Here is a 26,019-nt window from a genome sequence, read left to right as displayed (position 1 = left end):
ACCTGAACAACTTTTGGAATAATGAGCTCTGCCCCAGAAACTAAACAGAAAATATATCTTTTAAAGCAGCTCAATTTTCCCAATGCAATCAGAAACAAGGTTTTGCCAGTGTACAGTGCTACAGGCTGGTTGGTATGTGTCTATATGCCCACAAGTGAATGAATTTTTTTTTAGCATGTCTACAAATTAGTCAGTGTACAAAGCAGTCTGCTGGTCCTTGCAGGATTTCTGCTTTCCGAAGGTGTGAGTGATGCTGGGTGCAAAGAAAGAATGGCCATTCCAAAATTCAACAAAGGAAAAACTTTGTGAAGAACATAAGAACATAAGAACAGCCCCACTGGATCAGGCCATAGGCCCATCTAGTCCAGCTTCCTGTATCTCACAGCGGCCCACCAAATGCCCCAGGGAGCACCAGATAACAAGAGACCTCATCCTGGTGCTCTCCCCTACATCTGGCATTCTGACTTAACCCATTCCTAAAATCAGGAGGTTGCGCATACACATCATGGCTTGTACCCCATAATGGATTTTTCCTCCAGAAACTCGTCCAATCCCCTTTTAAAGGCGTCTAGGCTAGACACCAGCACCACATCCTGTGGCAAGGAGTTCCACAGACCGACCACGCGCTGAGTAAAGAAATATTTTCTTTTGTCTGTCCTAACCCGCCCAACACTCAATTTTAGTGGATGTCCCCTGGTTCTGGTATTATGTGAGAGTGTAAAAAGCATCTCCCTATCCACTCTGTCCATCCCCTGCATAATTTTGTATGTCTCAATCATGTCCCCCCTCAAGCGTCTCTTTTCTAGGCTGAAGAGGCCCAAACGCCGTAGCCTTTCCTCATAAGGAAGGTGCCCCAGCCCCGTAATCATCTTAGTCGCTCTCTTTTGCACCTTTTCCATTTCCACTATGTCTTTTTTGAGATGCGGCGACCAGAACTGGACACAATACTCCAGGTGTGGCCTTACCATAGATTTGTACAACGGCATTATAATACTAACCGTTTTGTTCTCAATACCCTTCCTAATGATCCCAAGCATAGAATTGGCCTTCTTCACTGCCGCCGCACATTGGGTCGACACTTTCATCGACCTGTCCACCACCACCCCAAGATCTCTCTCCTGATCTGTCACAGACAGCTCAGACCCCATCAGCCTATATCTAAAGTTTTGATTTTTTGCCCCAATGTGCATGACTTTACACTTACTGACATTGAAGCGCATCTGCCATTTTGCTGCCCATTCTGCCAGTCTGGAGAGATCCTTCTGGAGCTCCTCACAATCACTTCTGGTCTTTACCACTCGGAAAAGTTTGGTGTCGTCTGCAAACTTTGCCACTTCACTGCTCAACCCTGTCTCCAGGTCATTTATGAAGAGGTTGAAAAGCACCGGTCCCAGGACAGATCCTTGGGGCACACCGCTTTTCACCTCTCTCCATTGTGAAAATTGCCCATTGACACCCACTCTCTGCTTCCTGGCCTCCAACCAGTTCTCAATCCACGAGAGGACCTGTCCTCTAATTCCCTGACTGTGGAGTTTTTTCAGTAGCCTTTGGTGAGGGACCGTGTCAAACGCCTTCTGAAAGTCCAGATATATAATGTCCACGGGTTCTCCCGCATCCACATGCCTGTTGACCTTTTCAAAGAATTCTATAAGGTTCGTGAGGCAAGACTTACCCTTACAGAAGCCATGCTGACTCTCCCTCAGCAAGGCCTGTTCGTCTATGTGTTTTGAGATCCTATCTTTGATGAGGCATTCCACCATCTTACCCGGTATGGATGTTAGGCTGATCGGCCTATAGTTTCCCGGGTCCCCCCTCTTTCCCTTTTTAAAAATAGGCGTGACATTTGCTATCCTCCAATCTTCTGGCACCGTGGCCGTTTTGAGGGACAAGTTGCATACCTTAGTCAAGAGATCTGCAACTTCATTCTTCAATTCCTTAATAACCCTTGGGTGTATGCCATCAGGGCCCGGTGACTTATTGATCTTTAATTTATCAATGAGGTCTGAAACATCTTCTCTTTTAACCTCTATCTGACTTAACTCCTCGGTTAGGAGGGGCCGTTCGGGCAGCGGTATCTGCCCGAGGTCTTCTGCCGTGAAGACAGATGCAAAGAACTCATTTAATTTCTCTGCCATCTCTAAGTCTCCTTTTATCTCCCCTTTCCCTCCCTCACCATCCAGAGGGCCAACCGCTTCTCTGGCGGGTTTCCTGCTTCTAACATATTTGAAGAAGCTTTTATTATTCTTCAGAAGAAAAAAGACAACTGGATTTTCAGAGGCTGCTCTACAAAGTGGTTCTGTATGGACCAGGTTTCAGCTTCTGCCCTGGGAACAAAAGGTTTTCTAAGTCTGAATGATGAAGCCAACAGGAAGAGACCCGCTAAAGAAGGCCAGGACTAGGCACAGGTGTTCGGTGAGGAAGCATGCCAATAGCAATTGAGATGGAAGTTGGCAATGTAGCCTGTCTGAAATCAAATAAAGACGTAGGTGTGTGAAGACTTCACATGTCAGCAAGCCGGCGGGAGCTCGTCTAAGATGAGTGAATGGAGCATTGCATTCCCAGCTGCTCGGTAAACTGATCAAGCAAAAATGGACCAATTTAAAGAACTACAGGGAAAGCAAGTCCATGTGTGGACTGCTTTCAGGCCTGCCATCAATTCACCAAAACAGCTTTGAATGCCTTAGAGCCTAATCATTTCCCCTCACCACTATGCACCACCATCTATGTACCTCCCACCACTAGGCTGCTACACTTCTGGAGTACACACTGCATGCTAGAGTGGGGAGCAATCAAACAACCAGTAAGGGGTAAGTAAAACATTTTTTTTTGCTTACCTCCCGGTACACCTCCTGAGCACCTCCTTTGACAGGTGTCAGCTATTTTACTGGGATAAGTCTGAAGAGAAGAAGGGCAGGGTGGGCTGGTAAATCAGGGATAGGATCTGGTGTGTGATTTTGCCAGAGATCCAGTCCCTCAAGCCTGTTCCCTGCCCTCCCCACTCCAAACCTCCCTCAAACCACCCACAAACTGCCTCTCTCCCACCATACCTGGGCTGGTAGAGCATCTGAGCAAATCTGACATGCGCACAGAGCTGATGGCTGTTTCTGCCAGCAGCTCCATTGTGCAGGGTGATGGCACAATGTTTGCACCATCACAGGTACATTCACAACAGCAGATCAATAGATTCACTGTCATAAACGAACCATAAGACTGAGTTGTAAGAGGTTTAATTTTGGAACAAGGATGATCAGTTTCTGATTCTTATAACCACTTTGGTCTCCAAACAGTGGTTCTAGTCATCATGTACAAAATTAGAAGAAATAGATAAGGTTTAGTTTGCTGTCTCCCTCCCCCACTTTTCTTTCTCCCTCACCTCTTCCAGCTTTGTGGGGGGGGGGGAATATTGTGTGTGTGAAAATACCAGCAGACTTATTATCACAACTCAATTATAATTTGCATGGTGGTTGGGGACTTGCTGAAATTATTTCGAAGCCAGATCTAGCCCACAAAGCCTCTAGCTGGTCACCTACGTTCTAGAAGATGCTATTGAACATGTCAACAATCTCCAAGAAAAAGAGCTGCAGAAAGCTTGTCTTTTGTCTCCACACCAAATAGAGACATGAGGCTCAAATCTGGGTCAAAGGACCTAGATCAGAGGTCCTCAAACTTTGAGGGAAATTTACTCCCTCAGTAAGTTCTTGCGGGAGAGGGGCTGGGACAGCGACGCAATCCCCAGGATCGCTTTCACTAAGGGGGGGCGAGGGGGTGCTTTGTACTCACATTATGTAGGCAGGGTTGCAGCAAGCTGCAGGAGGTGTGGGGAGCCCTGCGCAGCCCCTCACAGCGCTCCCCGAGGCTTGGAACATTCACTAAAAGCGGGCGCAAAGCACCTGCAAAACAGAAATGCTTTACACCCACTTTTAGTGAACGTTCCAAACCTCAGGGAGCGCTGTGCAGCCCTGCCTTCTTGAAGTAAGTGCAAAGCACCCCCCCTCACCCCCCTTAGCGATCCGATCCTGGGGATCGCGTCGCTGCCTCCCTCCCCTTCCCCTGCCCCTTAAAGGGGCAGGGGAAGCGTTACTCGAACTGGTGGGTTGTGACCCACCAGTTTGAGAACCACTGGCCTAGGTCAAATAATCTGCAGCAAATGGCAATGCATCTTACTTGAACTCAAACGCCCCCACAATTTCATGATTCCTTAATCTCCATCTGTACATTGTAGGGCCAGGTGTGACATGACAGCAGTCATGCCATGTGTTAAACACAGATCTTCCCCATCATGTAGAAAAAGTGAAGTGGGGTTCTGTTAATTCTTTAACAGCTGAAGTGGTGTGCAGATGAGGTTTCTCCCAGGTGCTTGCTTCCTCAGCTACGTTCCCTTGCCAGAAGTGTGCACAGCTGAAGAATGGGGCTGTGGAGAGGGAATTTCAGGCAAGGAGGGGAAGGTCCTGGTCTCCTCCCCATGCATGTCTGTGGTTGTTAAATAGCACACCCCAATATTACCACTCTACTATTACATTATAGAATAGGGCAGATCTGGGTGTATTTGTTGATTATAAAAATTTATAGCTTTCCTTTCTGTTATTAAGCTAACACTGAAGACAGCTTACAAAGATGAAAACATGACACACTCATGCAGTTAAAAGGAAGAAAGAAAAACAAGAAATCTAAAAGACAGTTCAATGGAGACTGGGGAAAAAAAATCAGCCACCAGACAGATTAAAAGCCTGCTGGAAAAAAGATGTTTAATATGGTGGCAAACCTTAACAGAGAAGGGTTAAGATTAGCCTGCCTTGGGAGGGGATTCTCAAGTCTGAGTATGACCACAGAAAAAAGGCTCCTTCTTCCATGTGGCAACCAGGTGAACTTTAGATCTTGGTGGGCTACAGAGACTCCCCAGCAGATCTTAGATCTGAGCAGATTTAAATACACAGATCTGCTGCCCGTCACGTCGAGTTTTGGACATTTCACTGCAGCTGTAAATTCAAATGACTTTTTTTCACATGGTATTAAAGGCAGACATTGGTTTTCCACTCTTCCCTCTTCCGCTCGTGTGTTAATGAGTTGCAAGGCTTCAATAGTGTTGCCAAGACAGAAGTCCTGTGTCTAGAGAAAGCAAAGCATTTCCAAGGCAGACTGAAGTTGTCAAGGCTGGACGTAGCAGGAAATGTGGGTGAGAATATTCCTGGCTGAAAGGAGGATGGCCCTCCTAGAAATGTTTGTCAGGTCAATGTATAACAAAGCAAATGCCTTTCTGTTGCAAACATCTCATCTCTCCTCCTCCTCATTATTTCACTTCGTTGCTTTAAGCAGTCAGAGCAGCAGGGACACTTTACTTGTTGTGGCAAATAGCAGCCATAGGGGAGCCCAGTCTTGTTTTTGTTGCAGTCTCATTCTGGGTTGTGGCCCCCATGGCTATTTAATCACACCACAATAGGACCATACAGTGAGTTTGAAGTCACGTCTCTCCACCAGTTATCCACATACATTCCAGTATGCGTCTGTGGGTGGGGGAGTGGGAGGCTGTCATTTGCATGAAACCCCATCTCTACTATGGTTGCCAGCTCTGACTGAAGCTATTCCCAAAGGGTCCCCCACCCCTCAACATGATGTAATGTGGGAAAATTCTGGAGGCCCTGTTAATAACTTCAGATGTCACCTAGATTGATGCTGATACCTGGAGGAGGAGGCATCACTAGGATTGGTGTCATCCAGTGTGTCCCTGGCCCTGCCCCCACCTTGCGCTTGTGTGTGATGAACCCTCTGCCCACCAGTTGTTCTTGGCCTTCATGGCACTTGCTTCATGTTCTTGGGCGGGTGAGAAACAGTGACTTGGTCACAAACCTTGAAACATCACACAATTTTATAGACATTCAATTTGATGACACCCCCCCCCCATGGTGTCATCTGGTGTGGTCTGCACCTCTGCCCCCAACCCCCTAAATGACACCACTTACTTCAGGCCAGTCTAGGAGAGTTGGCATTCCTAGCACCCATCCTCTTTGTGATCAGTATTTCAGTGTCAAACACTGCAGATAGGAGAAATCTTTCTCCATGACTGCTATGCTGGAATGTTTTTTCAGAATCAGGCTTCGTAAGTGTGGCAGGAGCAAACCTGGCCACAACACTCAGTCTGTTCCCCACCGCACAATCAAGAATGCATGTAGGATAACTTGTAAGCAGAGTTCTGGTTTGGGCCTTGTTCCTATAGGAAAATGGGATATCTGGGATCCAGCATCAGTGTCTTTTCTATGCACTTTCCTTCCTAAGGAAAAATGGCTGCCACATCGACAGCTCTTTTAAGCTAGGCTGCTTCAAGGACGTTGCTACAAGTAGAGTTCTTTTTAATGGGATGGCCTTGATTTTGTGAACATCCATTCCCAGAGGAGCCTCACACTGCCCAACTGTGATGCCATTTCAGAGATCAGTGACTGCCAATTTTCTTTCAAGGACAGCAGATGTCTCTGCTTTGTAGCTGAACCAGTAATGTTTGCTCATTGGTTTCAGTTTGGATAAGGCCATGCAATTGTTTTACCGGTGTGTCATCATGAACTGGTCTATAATTCACCACTTGGATGTATTCAAAAGAGAGAGAGAGAGAGAGAGAGAGAGAGAGAGAGAGAGAGAGAGAGACCAGAAATGTACAGGCAGCAAGAAAGTGAGACTTTTGGGCCCATTTATTCTGTGTGATGGATGTCATAATTTGAATTCCTGGTTCTTTGTGTTAGCATGGACAAGATGGCTTCTGTTAAAAGAATTGATTGTTACTGTGCACTAAAGTAGCTTGTTCCAAGTATTTGCTTTGTCTGTTTACAACCTTGGTTTAACTCCCATAGCAACATAAAGACTAAAAATAAGAGGAGGGGGGAAACTAAAGGACTTGCTGTATTGCCACCTAATCCCATTTATGCAGGAAGGATTTTCTTGCAGCATTTTGCAAACTTCCCCTCCTTTTATTAATATTTTGATAAAATAGCTTTATTAGCATGCCATATCCTGAGAATTAGAAACTACTTCTCTCTGTGTTGATGACCACCACATGCTGCACAGTTAATATGTGAATATAAATCTCTAGTGTGCATACTTCTTCTATTGCTTTTGGCTTCTCTATATACACTTCACTTTAATCCCTTTTCCCTTCCTTGATTACTCTTATTTTCATATTGATTAAAGCTCTTTTCCCTGCTACACTGAAGTTAAAACCACTGCATTGCCTAGCCTACCTGTGCAAAATTTCCGTTTCAATATGTCATGGTATGAGATTTGCCCCCCTCCCTCCACATACACAAAATCCAGAAATGGTGTGTTATATTTCAGGGCTGAAGAGTAATTCAGCTCATATTTTTATCAAGCATCTTTTCAAATAAGGTCAGAGGACATTAGGAAAGGAATCTGCAACTGGAGTTGCTAGGTGAAAGGCCTTCAGGGACAACCACCAAAATGAACATAGTAAAGCAAACAGTAGATGATTTATAAACTGCCTTCAATTCTCTCTCATTTCAAAGCAGGGAATGAATTCCTCTTGCTCTGGGCTGAGCAACAGGCAGCCCCAACCCCTTTTCGGATACAGGGCAGGCCAGCAGGTCTCCGCTTTTCAGCGTGGGTTAGAATTGAACTATTGGTGTTAATAGTGCTAGGGTGGAATGGGGCGAGGAGAGGTGAAACTGGGGAGGGAGGGGGAGGAATGGGGGTGGGAAAACTGTTAGATGGGCTTGATCCAACAGCAATGGTGCATGCCAGATCCTATCCCCTCTGGCAGCAGTCACCCCTCTTCATATTCACTCTTACACACCAGCTTGGTTGATTGTGGTACTGTACATTCAAACAACGGAAGTGATAGGCCGATTATTCAGAAAGTTTTAAGTTTGGCAGCAACATTATGTCTGATTCAACTGTAAGGGAAGCATTCTTAGGTCTTCTGAAAACACTAGCATTTATGCAGGTTCTGGGTAAAATCTTATGTCTGGAAGTCATCTAGAAAGGCATGGTTTCAATCAATATATGGCCGTTTTAGAAACCAGAACTCATGGTGTGAAAACTAGGGGAGAAAGCATGCAATGTACTGAGATAATGGTTAAGTAGAGTCGTTCCTGCTCCAAAGTGACTTGTCCCCATGAAGCTGGTGGCCTCCTGGGTTCACTCGCAAAAGAAAAGGATGAGACTGTGCTGTGGAAAGTTTTTGAGTCCATCAATGTAGCCTAGTGGCGCTTTCATGCTGGGTCAAGAGCATTGCAGCCAGCTGTAATTGGAGATATTAATGCAGTTTCCAAATGGATTCCAAAATTACTCTGAGTGTACCAGCAGGCTAGAAACTAATTTTGTTAGTGTGTTCCAAATCATCTTTAAAGAAACAATTTAAGTACGTGGCTGAAGAGACACAGAAAATGTTTTCTGTTCATTCGTTTAAAGTTAGAGCATCCATTAACTTCTACGCACTCAAAGTGAACAGAGATTCTGTTCTTGTCTGTTCTGGGCTAGTCTTTATCTGCAGGGGGAGTAGACAGGGTTATAACTTGATGGCAGAGCACATGCAGTAGGCTTCAGGCTCACTCCCTGCTCCTTCTTAGTATGGCTGATAATGAATACTATAGTACAATATGTAATGAAATGTCTTTTTGACAACAATTGATGATGTAACCCAGGGATGGGAAAGTACTAACAATGATGACATCATGCTCGATGTCACCAGAAAGAGGAGAAAGAAAATCACAGCACAGTGGTAGCTCCCTGTCTCCTCTATTTAGGGCACAATCCTAACCAGGTCTACTCAGAAGTAAGTTCTATTTTGTTCAATGGCTCTTACTCTCAGGAAAGTGTGGTTAGGATTGCAGCCTTAGTTAACCCAAAAACCACTATGGAAGATGAAATCACACCTGCTTGTACACTTACTACTCTCTTTCTCTCTCCCTCTCTTCTCACCCACTCCAACTTGACTCTTCATAAGAACATAAGAACATAAGAACAGCCCCACTGGATCAGGCCATAGGCCCATCTAGTCCAGCTTCCTGTATCTCACAGCGGCCCACCAAATGCCCCAGGGAGCACACCAGATAACAAGAGACCTCATCCTGGTGCTCTCCCCTACATCTGGCATTCTGACTTAACCCATTCCTAAAATCAGGAGGTTGCGCATACACATCATGGCTTGTACCCCATAATGGATTTTTCCTCCAGAAACTCGTCCAATCCCCTTTTAAAGGCGTCTAGGCTAGACACCAGCACCACATCCTGTGGCAAGGAGTTCCACAGACCGACCACGCGCTGAGTAAAGAAATATTTTCTTTTGTCTGTCCTAACCCGCCCAACACTCAATTTTAGTGGATGTCCCCTGGTTCTGGTATTATGTGAGAGTGTAAAGAGCATCTCCCTATCCACTCTGTCCATCCCCTGCATAATTTTGTATGTCTCAATCATGTCCCCCCTCAAGCGTCTCTTTTCTAGGCTGAAGAGGCCCAAACGCCGTAGCCTTTCCTCATAAGGAAGGTGCCCCAGCCCCGTAATCATCTTAGTCGCTCTCTTTTGCACCTTTTCCATTTCCACTATGTCTTTTTTGAGATGCGGCGACCAGAACTGGACACAATACTCCAGGTGTGGCCTTACCATCGATTTGTACAATGGCATTATAATACTAACCGTTTTGTTCTCAATACCCTTCCTAATGATCCCAAGCATAGAATTGGCCTTCTTCACTGCCGCCGCACATTGGGTCGACACTTTCATCGACCTGTCCACCACCACCCCAAGATCTCTCTCCTGATCTGTCACAGACAGCTCAGAACTCATCAGCCTATATCTAAAGTTTTGATTTTTTGCCCCAATGTGCATGACTTTGCACTTACTGACATTGAAGCGCATCTGCCATTTTGCTGCCCATTCTGCCAGTCTGGAGAGATCCTTCTGGAGCTCCTCACAATCACTTCTGGTCTTTACCACTCGGAAAAGTTTGGTGTCATCTGCAAACTTAGCCACTTCACTGCTCAACCCTGTCTCCAGGTCATTTATGAAGAGGTTGAAAAGCACCGGTCCCAGGACAGATCCTTGGGGCACACCGCTTTTCACCTCTCTCCATTGTGAAAATTGCCCATTGACACCCACTCTCTGCTTCCTGGCCTCCAACCAGTTCTCAATCCACGAGAGGACCTGTCCTCTAATTCCCTGACTGTGGAGTTTTTTCAGTAGTCTTTGGTGAGGGACCGTGTCAAACGCCTTCTGAAAGTCCAGATATATAATGTCCACGGGTTCTCCCGCATCCACATGCCTGTTGACCTTTTCAAAGAATTCTATAAGGTTTGTGAGGCAAGACTTACCCTTACAGAAGCCATGCTGACTCTCCCTCAGCAAGGCCTGTTCGTCTATGTGTTTTGAGATCCTATCTTTGATGAGGCATTCCACCATCTTACCCGGTATGGATGTTAGGCTGACCGGCCTATAGTTTCCCGGGTCCCCCCTCTTTCCCTTTTTAAAAATAGGCGTGACATTTGCTATCCTCCAATCTTCTGGCACCGTGGCCATTTTGAGGGACAAGTTGCATACCTTAGTCAAGAGATCTGCAACTTCATTCTTCAATTCCTTAATAACCCTTGGGTGTATGCCATCAGGGCCCGGTGACTTATTGATCTTTAATTTATCAATGAGGTCTGAAACATCTTCTCTTTTAACCTCTATCTGACTTAACTCCTCGGTCAGGAGGGGCCGTTCGGGCAGCGGTATCTGCCCGAGGTCTTCTGCCGTGAAGACAGATGCAAAGTGTTTTCGTATTTGACTTCGTATTTGACAAAGTGGAAACAAAGTCAGCATTAACTCTAGCTGCCACCTGGAGCTAGATGGTGTTTTCTACTAAAGAGTTTGGTTTCTTAGTAAATGTGTTTTTTTTTCCTTTCACAGGGGTTAAAAAAAATACTTAAAATATTTATGGATTAAAAATATCCCCATGTGTCATTTGCAACAAGGAGAGGAACTTCTCTTGTCTTCTGACAGCAGACTGTCAGACCTCACATCTATCACTTCTGAGACTGACAGGTTATTTTTATGTATATTGAAGAAATAGATTTACTTTACTCAGCTCCACCTGTGGCTTATTAACTTTCACAAAATAATTCATAAGCCAAGGAGCTAAGGAATCTGTGTAGAGTACAAAACAGGAGCATCTTTAGAATTTTTGGATTCTCAGCATTCATTAACCATCAAGTTCTAGTCCTCATAGTCACACAAATATTATCACAAGTTAGAATAGAGAAAATGAGCTTCCTGTAGTCAGAATTAAGGAATTTTGCATTCCCGTGCTTATCATGCATTCACATGCATTCATATGCATACACTCCATTCCCGTCCCGTCTCTTCCCTGTTTGGACATGCAGCTTACCAGGAAAAGGCCTTGACAGATTTAATCTGTTGGCACCAGCACAGGAGATCAGCCAGAGGGGCTCCTTGGGCAGAACCCCGATCCTAGAACAATATTGAACTTCAGGAGTCTCTATTAAAATCACTCTCTCAGTAGCACCTGCAGAGTGAGAAGACACGACAAGACACTAATTTTCTGAGAACTAGGCAAAACTCAAGGTTAGATGTGAAATATTTATTAAAAGTCTAATAATGGAAGAGGAGATAAAATCAATTGAGCTAGAAAATGATAAGAATAGAATTTACCAAAACAAAGGGTTGTTTAATTATTTGAGCAATTATTTCCCCTGCAAACATGCAATTGGCTAGCAGATGGTGATGGGGTGCTGCAGAATCTCATGCTTGAGTTTTAACTCAGAGCTAGCTTCCCCAGAGTTTTGAATCAGCTTAAATGTACAGAGAGACAAGCCAAAATCAGCATAAGATCTTATGGTTTTTGGCTAACAACCGGTTCTTATCTTTGTACCTGGATGATTGGATTACCACCTTATAGTGAGTGGGAATTAGTGGGTTCTCCCCTAGGTGTGAAGCTCTGGATGGCTAGAGGAAGAGAAAGGGAAGTTCCCTCTGCTTGAAAAGTCCAGTGATGTCCAGTCTTTCAGGAACAAACAGTGCAATCTTATGCATGCATGCTTACTCAGAAATTCTCATGTGTGCCATGGAGCTCAGTCCTAGGAATGTGTGCATACGATCATAACCTCAGTCCTCACAATTTGCAAACACAACTAACTGAAACAATAAAATGCAGGGAAATTCCATGTTACTAAAATCGGACAGCCTCTAAATAAAACTCTTGGTGAAAAAAAACATCAATCAACTACAAGCCTCATGAAACAAGCAAGACTTTGCAGCATGTTTAAGAGTAGCAAGGATGGTGATCTGGCAATTTTCCCAAGGAAGGGCATTCCAGAGCTGTGGTGCCACCACAGAAACAGCTCTGCCCCTGATTCCTGTCTTTGGAATTTGCATTGAATACGGGCCTGAGAGCCATGGGAGGCTAATTGAGGGTAGGTTCATAGAGCCAAAAATGTTCCTCAAGATCACCTGGTGCCAGGCCATGTAGGCCTTTAGAAGTTAGTACCAGCACTGATTAAAGGCTAATTGCAGCTTAAAGAGTTAATACTATAATGACTAATTAGTGTTCCTTCTATGCTCTCCTAAGCTTTTTAAAAATATTTATTTATTTGTTCTGAAACATTTCTAAGTTGCCTTTTGTCCTCAGGTGCTCATAGAGCTTGCAACATCGAAAAGCGAAAAATGCAAAACCATTAAAACTACCGCACATACTCGCCTATAGGTCAAAAAATTATGCCTTAAAAATGAGATCCAGGGTTGACTTATACCCGGGTTGATACAGTGAGTGAGGCATAGTCCTCTGGAAGCTTCTGGGAAGCTTATGGAGGCTCAGCAGCTGTCTGGTGAAGTGAGGGGGGGGTGTAGAAATGGGCTGAGAAGCAGGAAGCAGGTGGAGAACAAGAAGAATTTTTACCAGTAATTACGGTATTTTAGCCTCTTCACCAGACAGGAAGAGAAGTGAAGGCGCTTCTAGGAATTGTAGTCTATATGGGCTGCTGCTATCAAATGCAGCACATACTCCCACAAAGCCTCCCCACAATTCCCTGAAGCCCCTTTGTCTCCCTTCCAGTTTGGAGAAGAAAGAAAATGCCTCCTTTTCTTCTTTTGCTGCTGCTCAGAACATTCCTGGCAAGTCATTTGCAAAGAATTTCACCCCCCCCCCCCCAAGTTTAGGGGTCTGGTTTTTAAAACCCCCGGATGGGATCCTCCTTTCCATCTGAAACAAGGTCCCAGGCTGCAATGCACCATTGCTTAAGAACAACACCCATGGAAAGTGGTGGGTCTGCCTCTGAGTAAAGAGGGCTGCAACTGTGCGCAGCTCAGTCCTTGTTGCTCGTCTCCCTGCTGGGAACTGAACTGCACACTCCCAATTGCATGTTCTATGTTGCATGTTATATGTAGAGCCTCTGGCTTAACACACCAGGCACCTTAAAGAAGGATTTGCTTAATGGTTCTACTGGTATGTTGTTTACAGGCACTTACTCTGACAGTGTTTAAGTTGTGAGGACCAGATTTTTAAAAGTTAATGAACAAAAATGCATCTTATGATCTTTTATTGTATTTTTAATAAATTAGAAACTGTACAGTTTTTAGGTAACAATTACTGGAAGGTTATTTTTCAGGATCTTGTTTCAGGTAAAATCAGACAAAATTATAGTCAAACCCCCCTAAGTTTAACCCCGACTTATCCGAGGGTCGTAGAAAATTGCATGATTTGGGGCTCAAAACCTGCCCTCGGCTTATCTGTGAGATCGGCTTATGGGCGGGTGTCTGCGGTATATTGACTTTGAAACAGGAGACTGACAACCCAATTCTATCCCTGGCGGCTCCGCTGGGTGCAGTGGCACCCAAATGGCTACTGCTGCATCCAGCAGCACTGCCAAGGCTGCCGCAGGTCTCCTTGGAAGGAAGGGGACTTTTGTCCCCCCTGGGGAAAATCCCAGGCCCAGCAGTTTTGCAGGTGCAGGCTTGAGAGCTTCCATCTCAGACTTTGCAGCCCGACACAGAGGATAGGAAATAGCACAGCAGGGATCCACTGGTTCCACCCTCCCTGAACCAGTTCCTCCCTCCACCCAGCCCTCCCCCCCATTCCACCCACTCCTTGCCTCCCTCCACCCTGAAAATTCTCACCACTGGCCAGTGCTGCAGAAGCACCGGCCAGCCCTCTATGCAGTGCTGAGGCTCAGGGCCGACTGGCACTGGCCCAGAGCCTGTGGCTCTTCCTCTCCATGTGCCAATGGACATGCCTTTCAGCACATTTGCAACACCCATCATCAGCACTCAGGGAGCTTAGGATTGGGCCCATAATTAGCCTATTTATTTATTTATGTACCGCCTTTCTCTGTTTTTACATGGAATTCAGATGGTTTGCACAGGCACACTGTTCAAATAATACTTTTACCAAGTATTTATTCTCTGAGAACTCCAAGTGTCATCATCCTGCGGCCCAATGCTATCCACACTTACTTGGGAGTAAGTCTCATTAAGTATAATGGGGCTTACTTCTGAATAGGCATGCATAGGATTGGGCTCTTGGTTGTTCTCTGTACTGTCCAAGCTCTCACAGTTGCAGTTCACCCTCGGTCAGTTCTCAAGACATCTCTAGCTGACTCCTCCGCATTCCACATATTCCACACTCACTCACAGTGCCTTTATGAGCTCCGTCAACAGCTTTCCTGTCTCTCTTCCAAGGAGAGAACCTGGCTGAATCGGCTTAGCATCTTCAGGCAGGGCACCGCTCCATCATCAGACCCCACCTCCTGCACAGTTGCCCTCTGTGCCGTCTTTGTTTCCTAACATGCAGGTTTATGACTGGTTTAATACAAATCATAAGTAGACCTGAAGCCTGGGAAGGCCTTGGGACCATTTGTGATTAACATACTGGAGAAGACCCTACTATTCAAAATACTGAGGTGCATAATGATGATTGGCTTTCTGACTAGGGTGCATGTTTTAAAACTCAATTAAGACTTCATTGACCAAATGCCCTTGGATACATTTCCTTTTGAACCAGAGCCTGGAAAACAATACTCTTCCCCTGGCCTCCATTCAGTAGGGATGACCCCATTTCTCTGCAGTGCAGACTGTGCCCTCAGCCCAAATCTGTTTAGATAAACATGGTCCCTGTTGTAGCTTTTCTCTGTTTAATACAAATTAGCAGATGTTCGTTCAATTAAAACTTGGCACTGGCCTTATTTTAGATTATCAATCAGACAGTTCTTTTACCTCATTTGCATTAAATGATTCTATTTTTTTTTCCTCTCCCGTTGGGAAGAATATGAAAAGCCCAAACATTGCTAATAAAAAAGACTGACGTCTTGGATGCTTGACTAATCTGCAGTGCTATTTGCAACCATCAAAGCCATCAATTCAGCAAACAGGTGTCTATGACTAGGTAAACAAGTGGTACCCAGATTGCTGTGACTATCTCATATCTCCATCTTCCCCACCTCCAAGACCAGGGCTGGAGTATAATGACCATTTTGCTGCTCATCGCTCTGCCTCCCTATCAACTCTCATTTCCCTCTACTGCTTCTTTATCGCTTTCTTTATCACTTTGTTGTCAGGCGTACAACTACTTTTACATCAAATGTTTGCCATAAATCCTGGGAATAGGCATCTAATCCATACCGTGTATAAATAAAATTGGCTGCCTTTAAGAGGCATTAGTAGATAATGTTGTTTCGTATCCACAGCTGCTATTAAATATCATCACATCTCCATAGGAAGAAAAGAATTCTCCGAGTATGAGATTGCCTACGCTGCTTCTCTCTCCACCCCCACCCCACCCCAACACATAGAACAATTTTAAGTAATGGTCCTGTGACTTCCCACGCGCCACACAGGGGAACAAACAGTGTGTAGTACGATGCACTTTGTAAAAGTACCCTTTCCCACCTTTTGAGTAAATCAAGAGTTGATGTTCAGAAGCCATCACTAAAAACAGTTTCAACAACTTCTGTCTTAGCTGTTCTGAGCAACTCTGGATATTAACTGATTTGCACAACTCAAACTGGTGAGTTGAGGGTGCATGAACTCTGTGGTGTCACTAGGGAGTGCAGGGGGTGCAGACCGCACCAAGTGACAGCACGGGGGATTGACACCCAAATGACTTGCGCTGCAAGCCAGTCGGGCCGGAAGCACCATGGCAGTTGGTTGGCCTGGGAGAACAACAGTGAGCAGCTGGTCTGCAAAACCAGCCCTGTTTGCATGAGAGGACAGGGCCAGGGTGAGAACGGAAGGGGTGGGGCCATGGGGGTGACATCATTGGCATATTGGGTGACACTAATCCTCATGACAGCACTGTGTGAACTGAGAGGACCTGTGCAAAAGACAAGGTTAGATCAAGTGGTTCAAGTACATATGGCTCCCTTATATTCAGACCATTGGTCCATCTCTATTTACTACCTACACTGACTGGCAGTGGCTCATCGTGGTTTCAGACCTGCAGGTCGCACTGTCCTACTGTTCTGCCAAATCCCAATCCACTGGGCCTTGTGCCCGCTTAAGGCTAATTAGCTTCCCTTGTTAAACTCACAAGTGCAGCAGGCAAAAGTTAGAGTCCGGGTCCGGTCCGGGTCCGGGTCCAGGTCTCCTCTGGATCAGGTAGCATCTCCCTCTCGGTCAGGGTAGCCTTTGGTCCTTCTGAAGCTGCCTTTTATCCTTGGATGTCTCATAATCCAAAATGCAACTCAGCTGTGAGCTACCTTGCCCTTACCCTTGTTAAGTCCAAATTAGGCTCAGCTGAGCCATCTCTTCAGTCCATGTCCATTCAAAGTCCCATCAAGGTCAAATGAAGCTCAGGTGTCCATCAGAGTCCCATTGGCCTTGATTGATTACAGCTGTGGAGCCAGCCCTGCCCTTCCCAGAGCTGTCAACCAGCTGTCAAAACATGGAATCGCTGTCAACACCACAGCATCCACCTGATGATCTTCTGATCTTCCATTACACCTACCTGCAGCATCTACCTGCAAATGCCAAGGATTGAATCCAAGAATTGGTGTATGCGAAAGAGATGCTCTACCACTGACCTACATTCCTTCCCCCACCATTCAGAATTTATTCCAAAGCAGATACAGCTTTCACATCCCATCATTTTGCAAAATAGGTTCACCAGCTTTGCCTCACCAGTGCATGAGCAGGTATCCAACCAGACACGAATGTTACAAGCTGAGGGGGTAGAACGTTGTCCTCTTGATTGGCTGTCCAAATCAGGCAATTCCATGCAGAAACATTTCCCGTTAAGCAGTTTTTGCTGTTGGTGGGCATGAGTAGGCTTTCATAGCATGCAAGTAGCACATTAAAGGGCTGGGTGCATTTTTACTGCCGTGTACATGCTAGCTGTCTGTTGGAGTGTCTGTCATCGGTGTTACTTATTTACTTATCCCAATAGGAAATGCTGGCGTTTTTCAGACGTCAACCTCAGATATGTGTCATTTTTCATAAGACATGTTTTATGCATGTCTGGCTGGCTCTCAGCTTAATGCAGCCACCTTGAAGGGATTCTATTGCACAGACAACCACCCAAACAAGATCCACATTAAAGTAAATCCTGCTTCTTCACAGGACCAAGTGGAAATAGCTCTGAGAATAGCTCCCTTTCTGAAGCCCCCTGACCTTAGATAGTCTTCTTTGAGAATAGCAAAGAAGAAAAGATTCCTTTGAATGGGAAACAAGACGCTCTGCACATGCCAGAAGTTCTCCGAGGTTCTCAGGTACCAGAATATATTTTGAGAACAAAAGTTGTCAATAGCAGCTCTGCTTCATCTCAAATCAGCCAATCAGCAAATCAAAATTTACGTACTTTGAGAGGCCTCTCACTTCAAATAATTCTTCATAATAAAATTTATAAGCATTTCTGAGTATTCAAAATGCTTGTCTATGCGAAGACTCATAAGTCCTCTTCAGATATTAATTGTGCTTAAAGTTGCACACGGTGGGGGAGGTAGCATGAGTGTTCCAGCATGTTCCACCCTCACCACCACACTCCCCAGTCTGCCCACAGACAGTTTCTCTGCATAAACAAATGCTCTCTCCATGGGGAGAGCTGGGGACTGGGCTTTGAAATGCAGCCACTGGGCACGACTTGCCAGCATGCTCAGTCTCATGCACCCTCCCACTGCATTTTTGTGCACACTCAATGAGACAAGAGACATGTGCAGAGACAAGATTGGACTTGGGACCACTTGATTCATGGGCCAGCCCCTTAGTCACTACATGACATTAGGTCACACTGTAGCTTTACCCAGAAGAATGGCTACTTGCTCCCTGGGGTGTTGGTTACTTGCTAATGAATTCACTGCTCTCTGTCTTTGGACTGACAAGGCTTCCAAGCTCATATGTTCTCCCATTTTTTTTCTTCCCTCAGTTCCAGAGGGAAGGTGCCTCAGTCAATGACTTTCATGCCTGATTGATGAGTAATTTACATAATTCTCCCCCCTTTCTGTAGTTCTTCATCTCTCCTTAAAATATGATTTCATTTTATCCTATTTATTCAGACACCCTTATGACAAGGGGCTTGAAAACATGAGACGAACAAAAACAGAACTTCAAAAAGAGCCTGGGAAAATCCAGGCATTGACAGCTTCTAATTAAGCAAATAAAACCACCTACATTATTGGATGGTCATCCTGACTAGTTGCAGTGTTTAATTTTATATATCAGAGAGAGAGAGAGAGAGAGAGAGAGAGAGACATGACTGCACAATTCTTCCAGGTGTTTTTCCCCTTTGGGCTTGCTTGCTGAAGATTCTCAAGCAGACAAGTGGCCTTAAGGAAATCAGCATTTTATCTCTCGAGAACAGGAAATGCATAGCCGAGCTTTGAAAGAACACTGCTAAAATTCTCCCTCTGCATCTCTGTAGTACTTTTGTGAACCTCCCTGTGTGAGTCCCATGTGCCTTTCCATCACATAATCTGTGTTCAGCTAGAATCTTAGAAGGGAGGGGGAGCACAGCCCAGGCACTGTTAAGTTGCTTGCGCTGCCTGATCCTGGGGTAATTTTACTCAATAGTAAATCTCACAGTGCAATAGAACTGAAAGTGCAATCCTAGGCATGTCTACTCCAATGCAAATCCAGTGAGTTCAACAGGACATACTCCCAGGTAAGTGTTATAGGATTGCAGCCTGACTACCAAGTGAACATGCATAGGACTGCAGCCTGAAGTCCATTGTTCAGTCATGTCTATTTCAATCAGTGGGTCTCAAAAATGCAAAGCTATACCTGTTTTCCAGCCTGATTTGAGGTCTGGACTCTGGTTTATAGCAGGAACAAGAAAACAATGAGCCCCTGTTGGTTCTGCTAGACTTCTCAGGAGTTTTCAGTACCTTTGATCATGATACCCTATTGCACCACCTGGCTGGGATGGGGCTTTTATGGTGGTTCCCATCCTGGGAGGGATTTTTCCAAAAACTAGTGCTGGGCAAGTACTCCTTGACATCTGGACTTATGCTGCTCTGCCCCTCCCCCAATATTATTTTACATCTCCAAGAATGCACTGGGAGAGACAGTCAGAGACTTGGAGTACAGAGACATCCAAATGCAGATGACCCACAGTTCTGTTTTTCTGTTCCATCTTAGGCCAGGGAAGCTGTGGAAATGCAGAACTGTTGTCCTGATGACTCAGTGGGGGCAAACAAATGGAGGCTTAATCCAACTACTTGCTCCTGGGTCTGTCCTTGCTCCCAAATGCCCAGGTGACAGCTGTGGCTAGGAATGCCTTTGCCCAGATGAGAAGACTGCTGCACCAATGATGACTGTTTCTAGGAAACAAAGATCCGGTTGCAGTCCCATGTGTCTTTGTGCCATGAAGCTTGGAGGACTACATTGCACTTCATGTGCCTTTGCCTTTGAAAGTGTCCAGAAACTTCAGCTGGTTCAAACTCCTGCAGCTAAGATTTTGACCAGAGCAGGTTTCTGGGAGCATATGATTCCTTTTGGATGCCAGATCCACTGGCTTCTGGTCTGTTTCCAGGCCCACTTCAAAGTGCTGATTATGACCCTGTAAGCCCAAAATGGCTCAGTATTTAAAGAACCACCTTCTTCCACATGAGCTGCCTGCCCACTTGGATCAACTGCAGAGACCCTCTTGTGTGTCACATCAGCACCTGAAGTTCAGTTGCTTTGAATGTACTAGGAGACATTCTCCAAGCTCCAACTCTTTTGAACTCCCTGCCACCACCCCATACCATTTTAGAAGAATCTGAAGATCTTTTTGTCCTGCTGTTTTCAAACTCTCAGGGAGTTTGAGGACTGCAGTAAGTCCTTGCAGGGGAGGGGACGGAGGCAGTGGGGGTGGGGGAAGGGGGGCTGTAGGGACTGGGATGCACTCATCAGTGCCTGCAACAGCCTGTCGGGGGTACAGGGAGTCCTGTGCAAGTTTCTGCAGGGCTCCCCAGCCTTCTAAAAGTGAAAGTGGAGCGATCACACTCCACTTTCGGTTTTGCAGATTGTTCCACTTTTGGAATGTCGGGGAGCAAGGCTCCCCGCACCCCTGACAGGCTGCTGCAGGGACTGATGAGTGCATCCTAGTCCCTGCAATCCCCCTTAGCAATCCTGGGGATTGCGCTGCTGCCTTCCCCCTGCCCCCGCCCCTTAAGGGGGCAGAGTCCAGGACTGTTAGGCTGGAGCGTCACAACGCCCCAGTTTGAATAGCTCTGATTTTGTCCCGTACCTTTCGCCTGCCAGATGTTTGTTATATTTTTTTTTAATGGCCTTGGGTCTTCTTTCTGAATTACTTGCTGCTGTCTTTTATTATTGGCTTGTATTTATTTTGCATTTCTTTTCAGATAATGTTTCCTAAAGATTTTTTCTTTTCTTTTCTAGACTGCCTTGGGCTTTTCATGCAAAGGTGTGATCATTTTTTTCAGAATTAAGAAAATAAATCTGAGTTCAGTTTCCCCCCTCCCAAAAAAATTTAGTTCACAAAGTAACACCTCTACCTTTACCGCTGTTTTTGCCCAGGTGGTTTTGCAATCCATCCCAAGATATGTCTGCAAGTGAATTAAGTACTCCTGCATTTATCTTTCCATTAAGGTTGCTTAGCAGTTACCAAGTTGTTTATGCTTAAACAACAGCTTTCTCCTTCCTTATCAGCCTGCACCTGCTATCTCATTCACAAACTGGCTTGCATCTATAAACCTTTCTTTAATGATAGATTGTGATGTCACCGACCCGAGATTGTGGCATCACTGAAAGAATCAGGTTGATAAAGAGTCAGGGGAATGCTCTTTTTACAGAAACATCTTTATAATGGTCAAGGATGGATGAGGGGGATCTAGAGAAATGGAGCATGGATATTCACTGCCTGAATTGCTTTTGTTTTAAAAGGCTCTTGCTACAGGTACCTAGAAGCTAGTCCCATTAAGCCAGTAGAACGTACTCCTGAGTAAATATACTTAGGACTGCTCCGGAAGGTAATTTGGGACCAGTGGGGATACTGTGCACATCTTACAGAGCAAAACCATCAATCCATCCATCTTCCATGTCAGCAGGGATACACATACATACCAATTGCCCAAAGCAGTGTTCTTCAGCCTTGGGGTTAGAACCCCAATGGGGTTGCAAAGCTTCAGTTGTGGGGTCACAGCAACTTGCAGGAATGAAAAAGGTTGAAGACTACTAGACTAGAGCACCAGCAGGTAAAGGGGGGAGAACGACGACATCTGGTGTACCCATTCAGGTACAGAAGATTATGTCCCAGTCCTGCTCAGGTTCTTAGCAATTGTGCTAAAACAGCTTTCACTAGTGCCAGGCTTCAGGGTAACTTTTTCTGCTCTCTCTAATAAGACTATTTGGTTACAGTGAACAGTATTGAGAAGATGGGGAGTGGGTGGCAATGGGAGCAGGGAGTGAATGGATAGGGTCCCATGAGGGGGCAGGACCAATGGTGGGTCCCCAGTTTCAATCTTTATTTATTTATTGGGATTGTGGCACGAAAAAGGTTTAAGATCACTGGCCTAACCAGGTACATGTGCATAACTTGTGTGCATAATTTTTGAGTCAGACTCCAAATGAAATAAATTGAAGTGAATGAAGCTTCCTGCCACATCACTTCTAAATTTTTCTCTGTAAACTTCTTTGTGAACTTTAAGTTGAAAAGCGGTATATAAATACTGTTAATAATAATAATAATAATAATAATAATAATAATAATAATAATAATAATAATAATAATTAATAATAATAATTAATAATAAATAACCACATTCTGATTTGCAGGACTCTTACCATGCAGATTCTCACCTGGTTTGGCATTCAGTTAGTGTGCCATATCCTGACCCATGGTGCATTGTAACAGGGCTTTGTTTAAGGTTTATCAATGGTTATTAATGGTTATTAGCCATAATACTATGCACAGAAGCATTAAAATGTGCCTGAATAGAAGATGCTGAGATGAAATGCAGAAGGATGGTGATCACATTCAAATGCTCTGCTTGTGAACTTCGAAGGGGCTATAGTGGATCACTGTTAGCAAAAGCAAGTTGGATTAAAGGATCTTGGTCAATCTTCATTGATGGAGGAATGAAATTCTTGTGTTCTTAAAGACATAGGAGCAAAAGAGGAAGAAAAAGAAAGATTAGACTTAAAAGAGGATCCCAGTTCTGAAAAGACCAAGGTTTCCTGAACTGAAGTCACAATGCCATGCGTAGTAGTAAGTCACACTGAACTCAGTGGACCTTATTTCTTAGCAATAAGTCATACCTCACAAAATGTTACTTCTTTTAGCATTGTTATAGTGCTCCTTGGTGTGACTGACAGCTATTCTAGCCAATTGAAGCAGTGTATTCTAAGCCAATCAGCTCCTGCTTCCTACCAATTATCACAGAATAACAGAATCACAGAGCTGGAAGGGACCTAAAAGGTCATCTAGTCCAACCCCCTGCCTGTAGCAAGAAATCCTCCTAGAGCATCTCCAGCAGGTGTTTGTCATGACTCTGCTTGAAGATCTCCAGTGAGGGAGAGCCCACCGCCTCCCTCAGCAATCTGTTGCCGAACCACCCTGAACATTGGACATTTTTCCCAATGCCCAATCTCTTCTTTTGCAGTTTGTACCCATTCTACTTTCAGTTGAGAACAAATTTGTCCCTCCTTCCATATGACAGCCCTTCAGGCACTATATGGAAGAAAGTATTAGATTAACGGTATTTTTAGTGCTGTTTCAAGCATTGCTCGACCTCCTGGAATGCATAGGTTGGCAACCTTCAGTCTCGAAAGACTATGGTATAAGCCTACAGCACCCGGTATTCCCAGGCGGTCTCCCATCCAAGTACTAACCAGGCCTGACCCTGCTTAGCTTCCAAGATCAGACGAGATTGGGCATGTGCAGGGTACATTAAAAGAGGTATTACTGTACATAGGACTGGATTATAAAACAGGTTACAACTTTTGTTTGACAGCTCCGCTACAGAAAGAAAATGGACAATTCCTTGTCTGAGAGGCCCAACAGACAGTATTTACTTTGTTCTGTATCAACTCTGTAGGCCAAAGTACACGTCAGGGTAGTAGATCTATTTTTTTAAAGCCTGAGTTGTCTTCCAACTGCATATAAAGTGTGAGCTGGAGGTCAAGTTTAGATCAAAATGAGTCTTGGGGAAGGGAAGTCGATCTCAGTCATTACCCATCATTTATGTAATTGCCTCTTTATCTCCACTGCACTGAATTCCTACTAAAAGTAGTATTGGATCTCAGCAGATGAGAAAAGCATGGGGGGGGGATGACTGAGAAGTACTGTGTGGCTGGGGAGAGAATTTAGCATCACAGCCACAAGTCTCTTTTCCTGTAAAAATTAGACCATCTGCCCTATGGTTTATAGGTGAATGGATCTAAACTAATAGGCCTGCTACCATCATATCTAATCTGACCCTGTGCTTCTTTCTCCAGGGTTGCAAGATCAACATTTACAGGAACAGCAAGTGCAACAGCATTGTGAATTAGGGCAGCCAGGTTGAATGCATCCAAAGACCTGAGACATCCAGGCAGGATCTGGTGATGTTCAGAAGTAGTGCTACATGGCGTCAAATGACTGCCAACTCATGGAACATGGGAAAAATCTGATGTGTGGAGCCCAGTAGTCAAGGGGTAGAGCAAACCACAGCCTGAGATTGACTTTTGCTCGAGAAAAAAGATAAGAACATAAGAACAGCCCCATTTGGATCAAGCCATAGGCCCATCTAGTCCAGCTTCCTGTATCTCACAGCAGCCCACCAAATGCCCCACGGAGCACACCAAATAACAAGAGACTTGCATCCTGGTGCCCTCCCTTGCATCTGACATAGCCCATTTCTAAAATCAGGAGGTTGCACATACACATCATGGCTTGTAACCCATAATGGATTTTTCCTCCAGAAACTTGTTCAATCCCCTTTTAAAGGCATCCAGGCCAGATGCCGTCACCACATCCTGTGGCAAGGAGTTCCACAGACCAACCACACGCCGAGTAAAGAAATATTTTCTTTTTTCTGTCCTAACTCTCCCAACACTCAATTTTAGTGGATGTCCCCTGGTTCTGGTGTTATGTGAGAGTGTAAAGAGCATCTCTCTATCCACTTTATCCTTCCCATGCATAAGATAAAAAGAAACTAGGTCATTTGGGGCAAGCTGACAACCACATTGTGTGTGACTTTTTTCAGAATCATACTCTGCTGATTAAAAATAGGAACATAATAGCACAATCCTGTACATGTGTACTCAGAAGTTAGTCTCACTGAATTCAATGGAACTTGTTCCCAGGTAAATGTGTATAGGATTTCATCCCAGGTAAATGTAGTTTGGTAAGGGAAGGATGTTTTTTCTGACTTCTCTGGGCTTTCTTGAACTACAAATCTGAAAACACTCTCTATGCGCAAGCCATGGGGGGGGGGGGTCAAATTGACTTCCAAGGATTGCACATCAGACCCTCACTCTTCTAATTTAATTTCAGCCGCTTTATCACAGTCTCTGCAGTAGCTGAGCTTCAGCATCCTGTTTTTTCCCCCTAACACATTCAAATATCAATCAGTCGCCATGTCTTTTGAAGCACATTCCGGAAAGCACAAGCTGCTGTGGATCAAATCGTATTGGCGGTAAAAGCAAATAAAAAATAATGACGGGGTATTTTTACCCTCTTTGAACTGGAATGCTGCAGAAGAAATATTGGTCCTGACAGTTACTGCAAAAGCAAAGCACTCTGCAATAGTACTGCCAGTGCAGTTTAGGGACTCCTCCAATCCTTGCCCAGTGCCCACCTGTGATTATCTCCATTGATTACACCATACAAAGGCACGACAGAGGAGAACAGCAAAGGTGTCCAACTTTGAACTGAATGAGTTCTCCTGGAAGAAATGTTTTTAAAGAAACACCTGGCTCATAAGACTCCAGTAGCATAGCCAGAGGGGAGTACTGCAGGTGCCACAACATATTGTATAACTGACCCCTCCCACTCGCTGTAGGAGTTATTGATTGGGGCAGCGACGGCAATGTGCACGCACTCGCCAAATGGCACATTGCCATTGGTGCCCCAATGGCTCTGATGGCAAGTAGGAGAAGCCAGCTACACAGCACATTGTGGCACCTGCAATAATTACCATGCCACTCCCCTCTGGCTATGCTACTGTAAGACTCTTCATTGATAGACCACAACACATTTGACAGTTGTATCTTTTGCTCAGTTTTCCACTGCTGGGGGGAGTGGGACAGTTTTTACAACCTACTCCTTGCAGCTCCCCTTCCCTTCCCTTACTGGCAACAGGAATGGCCTGTGGCCTAGGAAACGGTTTGAAATCACATGAGCTGAGCTGTTTGCAACACATGGCTTGTACTGTTTTATATCGCTTCTGATGATAAACTGTCCGGTTCAGCAAGATAAAACCTGTGGTGGTAAGAAAGACTGGATTGTTCCTTCCAAACAAGGGATGCAGACTCTTGGTAAAGGAAAAATCGGCAAATTCTGCTAGTTCCCAGAAGGTTGGAACAAGGAGTTAGGTGCCCATACCAAATAAGACTGTAGGTATAAATATAAGTGTAAATAGTCACCTATATCTGGAGCAGTAGCACAGCACTGTAAGT

The 26,019-nt window shown here is 44.9% G+C and overlaps 1 pseudogene; it reads right to left on the bottom strand.

The window, feature by feature from the left end:
* Nucleotides 1–23,201: 23,201 nt before the first annotated feature.
* Nucleotides 23,202–23,331, bottom strand: LOC136647052 (5S ribosomal RNA; annotated as a pseudogene).
* Nucleotides 23,332–26,019: the final 2,688 nt, after the last annotated feature.

Source organism: Tiliqua scincoides, chromosome 3 (assembly GCF_035046505.1).
Source record: "Tiliqua scincoides isolate rTilSci1 chromosome 3, rTilSci1.hap2, whole genome shotgun sequence".
NCBI lineage: Eukaryota > Metazoa > Chordata > Lepidosauria > Squamata > Scincidae > Tiliqua > Tiliqua scincoides.
The sequence above is the reverse complement of the archived record's forward strand: the minus strand, read 5'-3'. Positions and strand labels throughout refer to the sequence as shown.